The sequence below is a fragment of the Pecten maximus genome, chromosome 14, assembly GCF_902652985.1.
Source record: "Pecten maximus chromosome 14, xPecMax1.1, whole genome shotgun sequence".
Classification (NCBI taxonomy): domain Eukaryota; kingdom Metazoa; phylum Mollusca; class Bivalvia; order Pectinida; family Pectinidae; genus Pecten; species Pecten maximus.
Window position 1 is genome coordinate 15,642,170 of NC_047028.1, and position 21,063 is coordinate 15,663,232.

At 35.4% G+C, this 21,063-nt stretch overlaps 1 protein-coding gene across 14 annotated transcripts in view; it reads right to left on the reverse strand.

Annotated features, from left to right (window-relative positions):
* LOC117341986 (muscleblind-like protein 3) overlaps positions 1–21,063 on the reverse strand; it is a 178,784-nt gene that overhangs the window by 122,963 nt on the left and 34,758 nt on the right. For 12 of the 14 annotated variants that reach the window (XR_004535727.1, XR_004535726.1, XM_033903913.1 and 9 more), the window contains exon 2: positions 18,605–18,662. The gene's annotated coding sequence lies outside the window, so the exon portion shown is untranslated. Of the gene's footprint in view, positions 1–1,903; positions 1,967–9,588; positions 9,880–18,604; positions 18,663–21,063 lie in introns of those variants that run through there. The other 2 variants (XM_033903904.1, XM_033903905.1) reach the window with 2 other exon arrangements.

Consider the following 21,063-nt stretch of genomic DNA (forward strand, 5'->3'; position numbering starts at 1 on the left):
GCCATATCGGTGTTTACTTTTGGAAAGTGAGATTTTCTGCACATGCTTTAACACTACCTGTCTAGGTATGCACAGGTAACACCAACAGGTACAACGCACCTGTATAACACACCTGTATAACACACCTTTATCTTCAGGTGAACCAACCTGGTTTGAATTTTCTCTTTACAAGAGAGAAGTAATGGCCAATCATAAAGTTAAAGAAAATCTCTTTAAAACAATAGAAGTGTTTCTATTGGAAATCCCAGCTGGAGTTGATGAGGATAAATCTGAAAAACAACTATTTTTTTTAAGATCGAGGATCACTTTCCAATGAGGAAATATATGTCGGTGGCCCAAATGACTTTGAAAACATTACTTATTAAATTGCAGTTTACAGATTTAAACCAGTAAATTGACAGCTGATTAGTGATATATTCTATAATGTTAAAAAGCTAAGAAGTTTCTAAATATTATAAATGAATCATCTGAGGTTACATATGATGGCTATTTTGTAATTGTTCAAGTTTCCTTTGACTATTACCATATTTTATCTCATATAAGTATGACTGTATCTATAACACACACCTCAGAGTTTTCACATGGAAATTTGTCACGGTAAGAATTTTTTTAGCAAACCTGCCTTGTGTTTTTTAAGCACAAATTATACTTATTCTGGTACAGTATCACTTTTTCAGAAACATAATGGAATTTAAAAAAATAGCAACAAAAATGTAAATTTGTAAGACTTGCTGTTTCGTATATCTTAAGATTTTTAAAATTTTCAAATGGATTTTACTTAATCAGTATTAAAATCTCTACAACAATAGGACAATACCAATTTCAAAGTTAAATTATCTTAATTTTTTTAAAGAGTTATCAGAGGTCTCCTCCTCATGAGGAATATATATCATCTGAGAACTGAAAGACAGAAAAGAACGTAGATTTTTAGGAGATTATAATGGAGTGATATGTAGCGAGTGATTACAACCCAACAGACCATGTGTGGATCAACATTTTAACATCGTCATACAAAACATTAAAACAAAATCGAACACTCGATAACGGCGTGAAATAGATTACACGTGAGGTTTCTTATAAAACTGACAGGAGGCTGTCAGAACTATGGATAAGTTCTACGGACTTAAAATCCACACAGCGACATACTGCCGATTAAATATGTATGGACCCGCTGATATACAATCATGTGACTGAAAATACGGCACAAAACACAAATGATCTGATCGTATCTCAGACTACAGTTTGATTGGGTTGGTAGGAGGAAGTTCTGGGTGATTGGGATACGACTTGGATCACACAGAGAAACATATATACTATATATATATAGGTGCTACATAATATGTAAATGAGGAATATGTAGAATTGATGCTGGAAATATCAGCTGTCATTTTATACTATCAGTGAAAACTGGGCCACCAGTTTTACAAATTTTCATCATCCATGGCAACTAGTGAGAGAACAGTTAAGTTTTTTCCTACCACTGATAATGTTTGTATGTTGGGATCTATAAACTAATGTACAGTGTTAATATGATTTTGGGTTCACAGCTTCTACTATACAAGTGTGTAAACGATAGAATTTTATAACATTTTTTTTTTTTTCAATTGACATTCAGCTAGCTGTTATACACCGACCAGACCAGGACTTGGTGTTTAGCTCAGTCAGGATCTGCTATAGGTTGCCTCTATAAAAACCCCGAGTCGAAATGTCCATATCTTTCCTACTAATACACCTTGTTAGGATAATGAATTGGGAAACCCCCTATCCCCGATCCCTATGCTTCAATTGGCATGTACAACGTAAATTTCTGTGGAATCTGGTAGAAGCTCATACAACTGTTTTCCCTATATCCCATTCTGTCCCCTCCCATTACAGGTAAATCAGGGACATGTAAGTAACTTACCTGCACAGTGACCTCCATGTTGAAGATGTGTGTAAACTTACTCCATGATAGCACTGACCAGTGTCTAAACAGATATAGGACAACAAATCATGGCTGGACACTTGTCTATACCCCACAAGGACAGAATGGACTGATCCATTTCCTCAGTGGGTCAGCCTATCTCTCCATTGTGGGAGATGAAAGGTTTATTATTTCCGCTATCACAGGTCAGTTCAAATGTGACCGAAGGTCAAAAATAGACACTAAAATATGGCAATCTGACTGATAACCTTAACTAATACCCTACAGGTATTTCCTCATATTATGTGTGAATCTTCCTACAGTTACCTCCCCTTGGATTATACATTATCTCCAGGTGCAAATATGTGGCTTGGTACATAATCCATACCATGATACTTTAGTAAAGGACAAGAGACAGAATCAGCAGATATACAGGTACCTTGGAAAAGGTGTCAGTATCTACAGGTACCATGGAAAGGTGTCAGAATATACAGGTACCATGGAAAGGTGTCAGAATATACAGGTACCTTGGGAGAGGTGTCAGAATCTACAGGTACCAAGGAAAAGGTGTCAGAATCTACAGGTACCAAGGAAAGGTGTCAGAATCTACAGGTACCATGGAAAGGTGTCAGAATATACAGGTACCAAGGAAAAGGTGTCAGAATCTACAGGTACCTTGGAAAAGGTGTCAGAATCTACAGGTACCATGGAAAGGTGTCAGAATCTACAGGTACCTTGGAAAAGGTGTCAGAATATACAGGTACCAAGGAAAAGGTGTCAGAATCTACAGGTACCAAGGAAAAGGTGTCAGAATCTACAGGTACCTATGGAAAAGGTGTCAGAATCTACAGGTACCATGGAAAGGTGTCAGAATCTACAGGTACCATGGAAAGGTGTCAGAATATACAGGTACCATGGAAAGGTGTCAGAATATACAGGTACCAAGGAAAAGGTGTCAGAATATACAAGTACCTTGGGAGAGGTGTCAGAATCTACAGGTACCAAGGAAAAGGTGTCAGAATATACAGGTACCAAGGAAAAGGTGTCAGAATATACAGGTACCAAGGAAAAGGTGTCAGAATATACAGGTACCAAGGAAAAGGTGTCAGAATCTACAGGTACCAAGGAAAAGGGTTCAGAATCTACAGGTACTATGGAAAGGTGTCAGAATCTACAGGTACCATGGAAAGGTGTCAGAATATACAGGTACCAAGGAAAAGGTGTCAGAATATACAGGTACCAAGGAAAAGGTGTCAGAATCTACAGGTACCATGGAAAGGTGTCAGAATCTACAGGTACCATGGAAAGGTGTCAGAATATACAGGTACCATGGAAAGGTGTCAGAATCTACAGGTACCAAGGAAAAGGTGTCAGAATCTCCAAGGAAAAGGTGTCAGAATCTACAGGTACCAATGAAAAGGTGTCAGAATCTACAGGTACCAAGGAAAAGGTGTCAGAATCTACAGGTACCAAGGAAAAGGGTTCAGAATCTACAGGTACCAAGGAAAATGTGTCAGAATCTACAGGTACCAAGGAAAAGGTGTCAGAATCTACAGGTACCAAGGAAAAGGGTTCAGAATCTACAGGTACCAAGGAAAATGTGTCAGAATCTACAGGTACCAATGAAAAGGTGTCAGAATCTACAAGTACCTTGGGAGAGGTGTCAGAATCTATAGGTATCTTGGGAGAGGTATCAGAATCTAGAAGTACCTTGGGAGAGGTGTCAGAATCTATAGGTACCTTGGGAGAGGTGTCAGAATCTACAGGTACCAATGAAAAGGTGTCAGAATCTACAAGTACCTTGGGAGAGGTGTCAGAATCTATAGGTATCTTGGGAGAGGTATCAGAATCTAGAAGTACCTTGGGAGAGGTGTCAGAATCTATAGGTACCTTGGGAGAGGTGTCAGAATCTACAGGTACCTTGGGAGAGGTGTCAGAATCTATAGGTACCTTGGGAGAGGTGTCAGAATCTACAGGTACCTTGGGAGAGGTGTCAGAATCTATAGGTACCTTGGGAGAGGTGTCAGAATCTACAGGTACCAATGAAAAGGTGTCAGAATCTACAAGTACCTTGGGAGAGGTGTCAGAATCAACTACCGTAATATATAAGTACCAACTAAATCAGTGAGACTCTCCCTTACAGTTCGCTACAGTTCTTAATGATAAACCATTTAATACAAATGTTTTCTTTTGTCCCTTGTCCATCCATCAGGAGACACTTTAGGATTCAACTCAAGCAGAACAAAAAGCTGAGAGGGGGAGGGAAGTATATCGTGGAAAATGATGGATGGTTGAGTCAGTCTATCCATCAAAAAAGAATTTTTTACACCTAAAACAATTAGATAAACTTTCAAAGTATTTTTTTAAAAACATGTATTTCATGTTTCCTTAAGACAAGATAACCTTAACTGCTCCCTATCAATTTTAATAGGACATTAATCAACGATCTGGAATAGCCCTGTCGCCTTCACAGTAGACATTACATCATCCAGGATCCCATAACTGCCCAACTGTACATCTTGTCACAGACAGTCTGATATACTAGATTAACAGTTATCATTACACAACTTAATTCTTTCTGGAGTTTAATCCTTTTTGTTTGTAATTTTTTTTACTAACAATCATTTCTGATAATCAGCTCAATTGCATTTACAAAAAATCTAAGCTGCCGTGACTGGTAGTAGCCTGCTGATGACAGGAAGAACTCCAGAATACCTGGTAAGCTTTAGCTAAACAAAAAAGAATATTTTAAAAAGGAGATTTTAGGAACACTCTGTAATTTTAAAACCATATCTGTTTTTCCTGTTTTTAAATAGTAATTTTTGATTCAAATACGAGTAATTTTAATGTCTGAATTTCAATATTTTAACATATACACAGTGAACATTTTACATTTGATTGCTGTCAATCTAACCAATCTTTAAATCCCTGAGTTCTGACTGTGACCTTCGATCCTAAATAAATTGTATATAAATGTCATAAGCTAATGTATGTGGGAGTCAAAAAGTATAACTTAAAGTCTTAACAATAATACAAAACAATAAAAATACTTCACCCGAAAAATATATGTAGAAAACCATAAATAACTCATGTAAATTTAAGGACGATATCTCTTCCGATGTACATCTTGTATGTATATTAAAGTACTAGTACATAACAGCGTGAGAGGACCTGTGATGTTTACCAGGTAATGAACGTCACTGATGGCTGGATATGGATGGAGTGGCCCAAGACAAAACAAAAACTTACATCTAGCTAAGAAACATGACAGTTTGACATGCAATCATCAATAGATACATTGATACAGGCAATAATAAAATAGGACTTCCTACTAGCCTGCTTGACACATCAGAAATTAGTCCATTGATTAGAAACACCTGTATTTTCAGGTGAACATAAACAAAGTTCAAACTTATTCCTTTGTTTGAACGATGTCCGAGAAATTTATTTTAAGATTATCAAAAAATTATAGAATTTGAAAATGCCAGGGTTGACGAGCCTGGAATGATGTTTATAACACTAGATTATAGATTTGGTGATAAATTACGTTGGAACTGTAGATCCATACACTCGACAAGCCATAGGGTACAGAAAGAATGATGTATTACCTGGGATACCTGAACGATATCCTACGGTATCCGTCCCGCATTTACATACATCCAGGACCAGCATGTAGTGTCAAAGACTTTCCCAATTATAGTGCACAGTGCCAGTCTGGTGTTTAATATATAGTAGTTAACTGTATTTAAAACAGCCAGGATCTAAAAAAAAATTGTGACCAGTTTTGTGTATACAAATGTAACGATGAGTGTTCTTATGTACCACAATAGTGACACATTCTTACTCATATCTACACCACTCATTATTGTAGATTAGAACACAATGGACAATACCGCTACTGTTAACACCAGCTATTGTATCACCCAAAACAAAGCAGCCCTTTACCTACAACTTACACAAGTCCCACCACCAGTAGCCAACAACAGTGTTTAAAAGTACTTCAAACTCAGGTAACACCAAAACATTCACACCACATGGCGCAGTGCGGTGCCGTGTAGTGCAGTAATGCACTAAAGAGTACATGTAACCATCATCTCAGTTAAGTCTGATACTCAGTCTGACCATCTCAGTTTGACCCAGACATAGTCTAATCAAGACCCTTATTTTATCTTTACTAGCTAATTTTTGTCCAATTCAGACCAGTCTTGGGTCGATCTATATATCTGATTTTAGTCAAACCCAGACCAGTGTAGTCTGATCCAAGTGAAATCTTATACAGATAGTCTAAACTATCCCAGACCAATCCTTATCATCAAGGTTATAGTCAAACCCAGACCAGTGTAGTCTGATCCAAGTGAAATCTAATACTGATAGTCTAAACTATCCCAGACCAATCCTTATCATCGAGGTTATAGTCAAACCCAATGTAGACCTGATTCAGTGTAGTCCAGATCTAGACCTGTCACTTCAGACGAATTCAGACCATGTTGTTCAGTTTATCAGGGACAACAAAATCGGAGATTCAGACCATGTTGTTCAGCTTATCAGGGACAACAAAATCCAAACCAATCAAAGATAATATATGATAATTCTAGCCAAGCCCAGACCAACATTTGCACATACTGCAGGTGAACATTAAAGAATCTATTTATAGACATGATGTAATGATGTGACTGTGGCGCCCTCTGTTACTAGGTTCAGAACAGTAGTTATTGTTGTACCAATATGATGACGGAACCGCAATAACACCCCATGTGTACTGTAAGTATTCACAGAATGCTGACCCTTCTCACACTGTCGATTCACATTATAAACATGTTTCTGGTGCAAACTCTGTATATTTATTGACTCAACAAACCTTGTAGCACTCAAGTTCCGGTATTTCAAAAACATCATCAAAGGAAAAAATGTATGGAAACTTGCAGCAATCACATTTAAGAAAAAAACGAATTAAAATATCTGTGTTAAGAGGAGAAGTAAAGAAGAAAGAGAGACCTGTGTTCATTAGATCTGTCAGTAAAGGTTCAGTATCTGACGCAATGACAGTCAGATCACTATGGATGGTTCAGCTTGTATATACAGGGAACCCATCAAGGAAGCAATATCTAATAAAACACTAATTAATCACCACAGACAGACCCTCCCAAGTTTGAACTTAAAGGGACTATAATAGTAAAAATCACTGTTGGAAAGTATTATCAAGTATAATTTTTCCCCTTAATTACAAAAATTAAAAGTGTCCACAACTTGGTTTTGTTAATACCGAAATCAGTGAAAACAGAAACATCACTATTAGGTAGGTCCTTCAAGAGTGCATGTGTTACCGCTCGAAAGCAGAACATTGAGCAGACTCGTTACTGACATGCAGCCACGTGACTCCATTTGGCTTTCTCTGTGTAGCATTCTTTACAAACAACAGTGTTTTAAAACTTTTAAACATATAATCATAGAATATTTTTTGTAGTACGCTCGCACATCGCTATATTTTAAACCTATTTGCATGAAGAAATCACCATTTAGTTTGTATGAAATCTACAGTTATCATTACTTTAAACAATCTATTTCTCGGACAATTAACAATGAAACATTAAAATATTTAAAATGTTCTTAGGATGGAAGGGAAGACAGCCTAAGTCTGGTCTTTATCTAGTCACCAAGGATATCATTGTCCTGGTTGTCCCACTATTCTTACTTATGAGTAGTCAAAATAATCAAATATACAGTACTTTCATAATTTGGTAGGGTTATCTCCCCTTAAATGCCATACTTTACGCTGTCTTTAAATTTCAACAAAAATAACTAATCAAATGATTACACTGAAAGAGAAGAAGTATCCTTCCAAAACTGGAGGTTGACAAATATGTGAAGTAAAACAATTGTCGATTTTGATAAAAAAATTACAAATATAGTCAACTTACAAAGGCTACTCAAGGGAGCAGGGAAAGTGGTCCATATAGGCAGGTGTTCTTTATGCAGAGGTTCACGAAGAGATAATTTGTTAGACTGGACCGAAATCATATGTCTTTAACTATATACAAGTCCATATTACTTTTAGAAAGCATTAAGGGTGAATTGGACTGCGGTTGTTTTGCTGGTACTACCAACAAAAATGAAAACTCTAAACCACTCATCACATACCCAGTACATGTATTTATCAATAAACATATCATAAGTCATAATTGACTTCTGGGAAGTGATAAGGCTTAAATAGAATATTCCCATCATTAAGGAGTAACTGTTGTAAACTTGGGTGGCCACAGTCCGGGTCAGTGGCACTCTTTCTTCTCCCTAGCCAGGAGAAGGGCATGCAAGCATGCAATCAACAGGAATGGAATACTTTCTTCCATTCTCTATTAGAATTAAACATACTGAGGACTTGGTTTGCAATAAAAGCTGATACCTATTTTAAAAGGTGTCTACATCTGCAAAAGTAAATAGCGATATATATCTACTTACAGTCATATACCTCCTTAATACTATATTCATATTTAAATATTTAAAATCCATTTTTCCAGAAATACATTCGGAAATCTAATTGACTTTGAGTTAAGAACATAATTGGATAGAAACCTGCAGACCTGCATCGGATTCCAAGGATAAAGAAAGTGCTTGGAAATGAAAATACATGAATATTTTGTGAAAAACCATTACAGAAATATGCGCCTGACTGTACTTTGGCTTGGAATCCCAGGAACAGCGTTAGAGTGCAGAAAGACGTGTCAACAACATATCTAGATGCCAAGGAAAGGGCGTAGAGAGAGCCAACAAATGGAAACGTAATTAAATTTTAGTGGAAATCAAATTTCTGAAAATGTTATGTGATTATTAGGGCGATGTAGTTTCCAGGAATAACATACTGAAAATGTCTATAATTATATTTCACTCATTTTCCAACCAATAAAACAGATTCAGAATTAATATCGCTAATAGTATTTTGTCAGTGTTGTAATGAAATACATTTCTATGAACAAACTGTTTTGATAGTTTTCATTGAAAACTAAACGTTATGATATCTGAACTATTAATATTACGTAACATCGACAGAAAGATATTTCCAGGATCCATTATATTTCGTTCATAATTTTAACTCAAATCAATATCGCAGTCGGAGATATTTATCATATCCGATTTTATTAAGACACTGAGATATCTCACACAAGACACTTCCTACTGAATTACTTGACACTTCTCATTATAATAGTGCTACAAAATTACAATAGACTTTTTTAATGAAAAAATATGTTCAAAACAAAAAGCCTGCGATTCTAATTTGAAACAAACATCCATGTACATGAACTATAAAATACTTGCACACTGTGTATATCAATGTATATTAAGAAAGATATATTTTTCTTTTTGAATTTTTTTTTACTGTAATGTATTAAGAATATAACACTACATCATTAGATCAGATCAAACTCCGGAGCATGCCGTTATGCATTCTATCTGTAAATATCTGACTAAGAACTTAAAACGAACGTGTGATATGGAATTTTTTTCCAACTGAAAATTATAAAATTAAATGTATGGTACATATTGATACCTGTACCCTGAATAAGATGTGTCCCCCTTGCTAGCAATCATGTGCTTTTGCTCCGTGTGAAAAAATTCTAGTCCCATGAAATAATTTTAAAATATTTTTTGAATATTTATGTATACACGATTAACAACCAGACAAACCTTACCTTGCAGACATGCAGAAGACCATTAATTTTCCTTATCACAACTTTTGTAAAAATGTCTCACACGGACCATACTTGGATGCACCTTTCCTCGCACATGTCTGTCTGTCTTATCAAGCTGTCCCAGTTCAAATCTCGTTGTTCAGGTGTACACTGTGACGTCACGGTCAATATGCTTTACAGACTAGAGGGAGAGATTTCTTGTAAAAGGACACACATTCGTGATGTCAGCTAACACAAGGATATAGATCCACTTGTAGCAGAGGAATAAATATTGAAACGAAGCAACCGCCAAGCCCTGCAAGAATGATGACAAGGTCCCAAGACGACACAACAGCTCCAGACAAAACAGCATGTGACTCAAACACTCAATAGACTCAGACTATATTTTTTAAAACCATCAGTGACAAAGCGTGGCTGGAACAAGCTACCTATAGTCATTGCTGTGAGTCATACTGCATATATCCAGCCGCATGGAAATCTAACAGTAAATAGCAAGATAAATATCTACCTCAATTTACATGCAGTTACCTGTAATAGTACAGGTACGCATCTGTATCGTTATCTCAACGCGATCCTATGCTAACATTACATCTTTTATCTACACCAAATACACATATACATTAATCTCTTATGTTTCTTGTTTGAAAAAAATTGAAGTGGCCTTCGACCCGCTTCTGACGACCTCTTCAACATGCCTGTAGATTTGGACTTGTAAGTAATCTCTGAAGATTCAAATCATATTATTCAATGATCTAAGGTCCATATCTAGCTGTCTATGAAGTTTGGGAATAATCAGACAAGTCTCCATTAGGGCGCTATCTTGAAAACTTATTTCTGATAGCTACTAAGCCTCAATCACACCGGCTCAACAGCAGATCACATCTCAGAAACGGATATGAAAATCCATTTTCAAAACTGAACTTTATTGTTTTAAATCCAATAATATTAAATATAAGTGATTTCATGTTGATCTTTCCCCTTAAATGTTATAGTAGATATGTAAAGTTGTTAAATGAGAGAATATGTTAAATGGATCCTTGGGAAGCTGTTAATACTGGAGGCCCTGAAGTCTTTTTATCTACATCTAATGAAGTCATTATAGCACACACACATAGGGAGGCCTTTGATTCAGGGAGAGTTATGCAGGCTCAGGGATGGGTCAGACCGGCCTAGGGGTGAGAGATGATGCTCTTGTCCTTCAAAGGGCTGTCAAGGGATCAGGAAGTCACTAGGTCCTTATACGCAGGGTATCACAGGTTCTTATACACAGGGACTAAATGTAAGGGTAATATAATGTGTATTCACAGGTTCTTATACACAGGGACTAAATGCATGTAAGGGTAATATAATGTGTATTCACAGGTTCTTATACACAGGGACTAAATGTATGTAAGGGTAATATAATGTGTATTCACAGGTTCTTATACACAGGGACTCAATGTAAGGGTAATATAATGTGTATTCACAGGTTCTTATACACAGGGACTAAATGTATGTAAGGGTAATATAATGTGTATTCACAGGTTCTTATACACAGGGACTAAATGTAAGGGTAATATAATGTGTATTCACAGGTTCTTATACACAGGGACTAAATGTAAGGGTAATATAATGTGTATTCACAGGTTCTCATACACAGGGACTAAATGTAAGGGTAATATAATGTGTATTCACCAGACTCATAATCATTTGACTCGTTCCTACAATGTAAGTTTACAGCTTCCTTCTTCCTAATGTCTCCCTTGACATGGCCTCACTTTTGGCCCATAAGTTAGTTTTTGTCCCATAAGGAAGGCTTTGGGTTCTGTCCTCTAGCTGGCCAAGACAAACCAGAGTCTATAAACCTGCTTAGCGCTCAGCACTTTGGGACTGGGTAGACTGATTTGCCTGTTATGACTGGTGGTGTGTCCTGCTGGGTGTATTCTGCAGTAAGCATCTGTTCTGCACTACGACAAGGAGACAGACATGGAGACAAATACAACACACATGTATCTCACACACAGGGGCTGTCCATAAAACAATAAAAAACCATAACCCAACTACATATATATATCAATTATAACGACAGGTGTATAATGTACCTGTATGACTGTGGGCCCAAAAGACAGGTGTATACTGTACCTGTATGACTGTGAGCCCAATAGACAGGTGTATACTGTACCTGTTACGACTGTGGACCCAATAGACAGGTGTATACTGTACCTGTATGACTGTGAGCCCAATAGACAGGTGTATACTGTACCTGTATGACTGTGGACCCAATAGACAGGTGTATACTGTACCTGTATGACTGTGGGCCCAATAGACAGGTGTATACTGTATCTGTATGACTGTGGGCCCAATAGACAGGTGTATACTGTATCTGTATGACTGTGGACCCAATAGACAGGTATATAATGTACCTGTATGACTCTTGGCCCAATATCATAGACAGGTACAAATACTAATTGTTTGGGGTCCCTAGATAGGTACCATACTTGACATACTATGATCATGATCTATTATAAAATTTAACATTATTTCAGTGTAAGATTATATATTTTACCAAGTCAATTTGATGGATTTACTAGAAAATTTATTCATATATAAGGAATTTGGAAATAGGAAAAATTACCCTTGTTTCTCTTTTCTTGGTTTATTGGGAAAATAACCAAAACAATGTATGTTGGTAAAGTTAACACTAAACCCATCACTAGTGTCCTTATTAGGTGTTATGTACAAACCCTATACTCGACTCCCACGGTGCTATATATCACCACTAACAAGTCACATGATTATAAGATACAACCTCACACGACAAGTCCATCTGACAATATGTCATTCTACAGCCTGCTCTACATTCCTCTCACCCTTTACTTTAGTTAGTCCTACACCAATCAGAATACCTTGAATACACGACTTCACACCAATGTAAAGAATATAAGCAATTTGTTGGCCAGACAACAATTTATTCCAAAATGGTGCTATCCCATCATGAGTCATATTCGTTACATTCCGTAGCACTCCGAGTTCCCCTCTCCTCAAAATCACAAGAATATAACCTGTATCACATTTACAAACATCATAATGTCTTGTCAATTTATTACCGATCAGTTTTTCTATTAGCCAGGACGCTAGTGTCTTTTATCAGTACACGAACCAATGTCAACATGCGTGATAAAATGGTCACAAGAATCTTGTTGAGAAATTTTACTTACAAAACCAAGGAAATTGAAAATGAGTTGGAATTGTGACTAAATACTAACAAGGAAAGTGATATATAGTCTAGTTTATAGAAGATATTTCATTATGATAATACAAAGTTTAACTATAGCAATTTAGAACAATTAATTAACCAAACGAAATTTCTAAATTCTAGCTTTTAGAAGTTATCTAATAACAAATTAAAAGATTCAGATTAGGAAGAAAATAAAAGACAATATCACAGAAAATGAAAGCAATATCACCTACAAATAGTGTTTAAATATATCTTCAAATTCAACACTCCGACAAATCGTTTGATTTTCTATAGAATACATTGCTGTATTCATTATGTCTAGAGCAGTTAATGCCGTGATGACAGACAGATTTGCACGTGAATGAACATACAAATTAAAAACAAATTTATTACTTTCTTTCTTTTCTAGCAGGATACCTTAGCTCGAACACATATAATCAAATTATTTTGACAGTTTGGTGTCTTTGGAAAAATAAAAGATTTCTATTTGACCTTGCCAGGAAATCTCCTCACCGTACTGTGTAGAAGAAAATTACAATGACCTAACACAGACATGAGAACAAAACCTGCCAATAATCTTCTGTCATGTTCAAATGTTTTATACAAATCTGATTGCTCGGTGACGATCTCATATTGAATTTGCTGTTGAAATGAAATCTTCATATGAAAAGACGTTCAGACATTTTGTTTTACCCTATGAATATACAGTGAATAGAAAATTTAACTTTCTGTACAACTTCTTCCGTCTGTTAACCAACCCTAAAATATATGCACTTAAATCTTTATTTCCTTAAACGCTGCCATTCTATTTGTTATATCCTTACACAACAAGACATGGTATTGTCGTCGTCGTCCTTGCTTCCTTATAGTCCACAGTAATACTACATTCAGAAAATACCAGCTACTTTGTTGGGTCATTTGGAGAGTGATCCCGCATTTAAAAAGAAAATATTCATTACATTTAGTCAAGAGATTTACATGAGAATAAACAGGAAATAGAAATGGAAGGGTTCAAACAGGTTGTCATGGCAACACAGGTTTTTTTTATCTTCAATACTTAAAAAGGAAAAAAATGTACTAGGATAGCTGTCCAATAAAAATTTTGGATGGTGTGATGTACGTGTGGAAACTGTTCCACCTGCACTTTAATAAGAAGAGTACAGAATGTATTCTCCGTCTCGAATCTCTGTCCTCTTCGTAATAGCCAATTTTGTTTCCAAGGTGTCATTTTCTGCCTAAATTACCAATGGCAGTGTGTACTTTCAGTGTGAAAGCATTTGCCATTTAGAAAATCTTTCGACAATCCCAAACATTTGTAGGACTCGATGCATACCTTTTTAACGCCATTAACAAACTGTAGCTGTGATGCGACTTCTGTTACTACCGTTTTCCTCAGTGAAGGATTATACCCAGAATGAGCAGCTCCCAATGCATCATAAAGGTCTTAGGAAATTATCCGGAATTTAAGCAATTTTAATTTTCTACCTTATCAATCACTAGGAGATTTACTGATCAACCTTAAAATAATTAGATTTAATCTAACGGTGAATTATTTTTAATCTTATTTTGAATTAATATTACTTAAATTGTAAATAAATAACAAAATTATTCAAATTTCTCAAGTGTAGATTCAGAAAGTTTTAGAATTGATCATTAAATATTTCTATTTTCATTTAAATTGTCTAAAACTTCCAGGCTTCCCAACATAGTGCAGAATTCGTTACATTTTTATTTTCTAAACGGTTGCCTGCTGAAATTACATTAGCCATATTCTTTACTTTAAATCGAAGAAGTGAAACACTTTTAATATTGCGGATGAATGTTTTAATGAGGTTTTACATCTAAAAGTATCCTGAGAAAATGCTGCTCATCAACTCTGCAACTAACAGCCTGCACCATTTCCATGGAATAAAAGTATTTTGTAATTGGTTAAAATCAATTCTTGACTAATTACGAATAGCACTTTGAGTCATTAACCAAAACACACAGATTCTTTAATTACATAATTTACAATACATTTCAAGATTACGTTCAATTAACAACATCAAACGTACTGGACTGATTGATCAGAGTCGACTATGGCTGAAGTGGGCCATTTTTAAAAGTTCTCAGACACAGCACAGTGCCGCGCTAACGTGACACGCAGCCATACCTCGGCATTGATTATGCATGCAAGTTTTTCATGACCTCTTCATGATATTTTTACTTGTGAAGTCTGCTTGATTAAGCTGACGCTTAGCAGACAAGCAAGGTTCTTAGAGTTCGTACATATTCATGATCAATTCAGCGTTTAAGTAGAGGGCAATATTTTATTGATTCCATGATTGTCCGAAAATTTACTTCTTTCGTATTATTTGCTCCAATTTGCATCTGGCTTTTACCTCTGTTGATTCCCTGGTCATTTTATCATATATATTCTAATGATATTGATAAGATTAATCTAAGAACTTATCTAGAATGATTTCCTTTGTATACCTCTGTCATGTACCCTGGTAAAACAGGTCTGAACTACACATGTACACTCTGTTAAGAGGAGAGATGAAGATTCTGTGCCTCATCCTCCTTCCTCAAATGTACAACTATAAAAAGTCATCGGGTTTGCCTCAAAAGTAGAGGTCAAAAGTATGGAACAGCTAAAAAGTCTTATATTTCTACAGGGAAATATATAAATTATTGCAGTATAGCATTTTTTTGTTTTTAATTTCCCTGGCCTTTACATAAAAAATAGTTAACTATATTCCTTATACAGGGCATTTTAACTTCCGAAAACTCAAAATTTTCAAATTTATGTAAATTTTAGACATTTACAATAATTGTCTTAGCAAGATTTAAACAAAAAATACACATACTGAAAAACAATACATAAAATAATAGTTTCTATTTCCTGACAGTTTCTGACGGTTCAAATCATTATCAAAGTCTGTAACCAGAGACTCGGGCCAACAACCTTCTACCTCTCACTTCAGCATATGTTTATAACCCTCCACAATTACCTGACAATACCGGTGATTTACCGGTGATTTACCTGTGGCTATATTTGCATGGCACAGTCCTTACTAAGTCAATGCCACCATAGTTGTTCAAATAAAAAACAGTGATAAAATAAATACTCATCCTAGAAGTAGCTTAGGTCAATATATTGAGAATTTGTTCTAACTTCTACAGCTGATCATAAAGTCTGTTACACAAGATAGCACCAGATGAGTGAAGATTAGAGCCAGCTCAGTTAGCTTAAAATTACCAGTAATTATAAAATATCTGGGAAGGTAAAAACTAACCAAAAAGACTGAGATTTGATGGAAGAAAAAACTTAATAACTGCTAACAAAAATTTTAGAAGGGTGCAATCATTTACAAGTTTCCAAATGAAATACATAAAGGGGTAGGGGAAATTACCTATCTGGTCAAGGTCCAGGGGGAGGGGAGGGGGGGATTACCTATCTGGTCCAGGGGGAGGGGGGATTACCTATCTAGTCCAGGTAAGGTCCAGGGGAGGGGGGGTTACCTATCTAGTCCAGGTAAGGTCCAGGGGAGGGGGGTTACCTATCTAGTCCAGGTAAGGTCCAGGGGGAGGGGAGGGGGGGATTACGTATCTAGTCCAGGTAAGGTCCAGGGGGAGGGGGGTTACCTATCTAGTCCAGGTGAGGTCCAGGGAGATGTGGAGTACTCTACCCACCTAGTCTGTTAATTGGCAGATGGAACTGGTCAAGATAAAGGAGGTCAATAATTGCCACCTATAGTGGCTATTAACTCTGGTCAGTTAACAGGTGACCAGGTAAATGGTCAGTACCTGTGTTGATTGTGAGTAATTGATACACAGAAGGTGCTTTGTAGTAGACAGGTGTTGTCTGAACCAGTAAATTTGTCTGGATAAATTAAAGAGATGCCAACATTTTCTAATAAATCTTAATATCTGAAATGGGGAAATATATTCCAACCTTACCATGTTTTACAGGGGTTTAAAGTATAATACACTTAATCTGTGTTCAAAGAAAAATCATTCAATTTTTTGCTTTTTTCTTTAAAATTTCAAATGTCTGTACTGTCCCAGTTAGATCATATTGCAGCCCAGTAAATACTGTTATATATAAGTCTGAATTGTAATATTTTTCACATAAAGTAAATGATGAAAACTTGACATTAAGTTATTTGAAATCTAACCATGGGAAATATTGGACTGAGATCAATGACCCAGAAATTCAATAGATCATCGCTTGGGTCAAAGGTCACTGGTGCCCATCCAAGCTTCCTTTCTTTGCAGCCTTAGGAATGCAGATTTATGTGACCACTAAAACCGTACTGACCACAAATTGATACGACTATAAGATTCTTAACCCAGGTGATAGTCTGCCAGGGCACTACTAACCCGTCCAGGTAATTCATGTGATTTGAACGACACCAAGACATTTAAAAGTCCACAAACAACTCCAATACGGCACATTTTAAAGCAGCGGTCAGTTCCTCTGGTCGGCTAGTAAACAGGATTCGTTACATTTACGGTTACATTGTTTTTTAACACTGACTATATTTTTGTTAGTATCTGACTGACAATTATCATTTTTCCAGGAGCCAAATATGTTGAGTTACAGAATCCTGGAGAACTACAATACTACACATTACCCTATTTAGGATCCAGCCAGCAAAATCGTTGTTGAAAATGTTCCCTTTTTTATATTAAAAAACAGTTATAATAATTAGGTGTAAGAATATGAGAACATTGTATTTATCTGGAGATAATTCATATCTTAATAACAAACTGGACAAAATGTTCTTTATTTAATTTTGTTTCCATTCTAACTTTTACTGTGATATTAATTTAATTTTTACCTCTAAATGCTAACAGAGCTTTATACTGATGCAAAAAAGTTTGATTTTCAAATTCAACAAAGAAGGAAATGGCCACTTGTCCAGTCAGGAAGTATGTACTGAACATTTCATTAATGTGAAATACAGCCATGAATGTATATAAACCTGACAGTTTGATCATGTTTAAAAAAAGACATTAAAAATAAAACTCTATAGTCCCAGATATATCTATTGATGAGAATTTTAAGTTATAGATATGTTATTAATATGTAAATATGTTATTAATATGTTATAAATATGTTATTAATATTTTTGGTTGGCAGACAGTTTTATTTGTATAAAATCTATAACTTTTATACAGGTAGTCCAACACACTGGTTACCACCTGACCAATATTATACAGTGGTCAGCTTTGTGTTATCAGCTAGGTTACAGTTAACAAGAAATATCTTTATAAAAGATAAACGGCATAGTTTTAATGCCGGTGGTTATAATGTAAAACTGCTGGTGAAATAAATTAACGAACTAATGCGTTTCAGCACGGATAACAAAATTATATCAGTTTGAATCATTTTTTGGTGATAATAAGAGGGCTTAAGAGCCAGCAGCTGACCTATGAAATGTTTACTCCCTTATGAATAAATTTCCTGAAGTAATTTTAAGAAGAAAATTCAGGTATCAAATTTTGCATAACACATTCCATCTAATACAAACTTTGCAGCCATCAAGCAAAATTCATTTATACATTTTTGTTAATAGATAATTCATACTTATAATTCTTGGTATTAATATTTTGCCAGGTTTTTATTTTCACACTACCATGTAATATATATTCAATGACCGCGGATATGGAGAAATCCCCTGTTGGTATTATCAACTATACAGTAATCAATGTCTGAAAGTAGATAGTGTGCAGCATGTAGAAATGTGATTCCTGAAGTATAGATGAAATATCAGTTAAATATTGTCGATCTAGAATAACAAAAGTACTCACCTTTCTGTTGGTTATACTGGCATTTCACTGGGATTCCAGTCTTAACTGATATGGTCCCCTGTAACACAAGAAAACTCCGTTTAGAATCAAGATACAAACTACACCGTTTGTCTTACAAGGAAGATAGACGATTGGGTTACACAGACTGACTTCCCTGTGACACGTACAGGTACAAAAGTGCAGCATTTCTGGGTATCTACTCATGAACCTACAACAGGGAAGGTTTCAGTTTCTCATTCAAATGTTTAGAGTAGATATGAGCATGTCCTTCGCCTTTAATACGGGTCAGTCATCCTTATCAGTTTAAGGTATTGGGAAGTTTTTTGTCACCAGTGGCAGTTTCTACTTCCTGTTTGAACACTAAACAAAAATTGTAACTATTGAATATGTATGACCTGAACTGTCTCATCATGATCCCATGTCAAACTGACTGTATCTAGGTCACCAAGACTCTTGTTTTACATGTTATATATCAGGGGAAATTATTAGACTCAGCTGGTGACATTACCTGAAGTCTTGTTTTGTATGTAAAATTGTTAGGGTCAGAAAATGATCACTGATGATTTATTAGCCTTTCTTAAATCAGGTTGTCTCAAAGGTTTAATTATCAGTAAAAAATCCCTATACATTTATCATCTAGTTGTTACATTTGCATACTTTAGGTGTTGAAAATCCTATGACATTTAAAACATTATTTTAGTCATTAAAGCACCCAAAAACGATTTCTGTTTAATATCTATTTAATATTTGCGATCAAATTTAATAAATAAGGTATCAGGTGATTCCAACGTTTTTCACTATTTTACCAAATCATGACGGCCATTTTACCAGACAGTCCAGATGAGTTGGACAGGCTATCAATTAACTCCCTAATTCATTCATACTTTTTTAGAAGTTCATCAGGATCTGAATGAGAGATCTAGAGACATGCTAGAATATATTTTTTATCTTCCCTATATATAATCACTATCACAAGGACGATAAGAACTTTGATATTATGATGATACATATACACAAGTGTACATATTTTGTCAAGTAGTAATTAATAACCATAGAACAGACAAGTAAATTGTCAATTTTTCGAGGCAAATCAAGATAATTACAAATTATCACATATATAGACACAGAACATGGAACAGTTACACAAATTTAGTAGATAAACGACAAAAATACTGTTATGTTTGTGAGAACGATCCGCTTGGTCGATAATTAATATAAAAAATGAAGTAATACCCATGTGTACATATATATATGGGTAATAAAAATATGTCAGTATCCGCTGGGAATTGAACCTATGACCCTGCAGACTTTCCAGGCCAATGCTCCACTATCGATGAATGATATATACAGGTGTACATCTACACATACATTATTTATATATATATATATATATAGTCAGCCAGCATGTTATATAATATATAGACACATTCTTATCACTGCATCGGGACAGGTTTTGTATTGAGAAATGGTTTTTTATCATCTGTCTGTTACACAAATATATTTTATGAGATGAGGATTATAGTCGGAGATAGCCATTCCCTACTGAAAATGTAAAATATTTATAACAATAATTATATGTTATCAGAAGAACTGTCTGTGTTATTGAGTAGATAATCTGCGAGAGATGCCATAGCTCGCTAAAACATCATGTACCAGCTGGGATCGCTAGCTTTAACCATCATGTAACATTCGTAGAAATTACAGGACAGTAAAATCTGGACAGGATACATCCTTATCAGACCATATATATACCCCATTATGTTACAGAGATTCCTTGTTGTATCAGTTATATACACTGTAGACTTGTACTATACTGAACTGATAAGTCTAATAAGGAAATTGACCAGCTCCTTTCTGGCCAAAGTTTCATCAATGTCCTTCAAGGGATACTCCTTCGTTCGTACATCAGAAACATGCACAATTTCTTTCGATGAAATCCATGTCGGAACAATGATTATATGAATGACTGTGCCTACATGTAATGAAATTAACACTGAAATGTACAAGAAAAAGGTGTATCCTTATATACAAATACTGTCTGTATTTGTGGTAATTAGTGATACTTCGGGTAAAATTAAGAATTTTCAGGACTCAATACTCGAAAGAGCTTTGGTTTATCTCGAGAGTAAAACTGCCTTATTAATGTAAAGATTATAACTTTTACAACTTGGAGAAAATATGTATTTTCCAGTAAGTTTAATTTTTACAACCTAAACTTTATTCAAACGAAGGAATGTCCCTTTAACTGAAAATAGGAAAGAATTAAGTTTTGAATTTAAGGAATATATATGTTCCCTAATAAAGTTTTTTTCCCTTAAATCCAATCATGCTTTCATCAGGAAAATTTTCAATTAAGTAATGTTGAGTATAAACCAGCTAGGCCTGGTGTGATACTAATATAGTCTTCTTGACTAGGATCCAGTCCCTGACCAGGAATTGACCACCATATTACAATGACA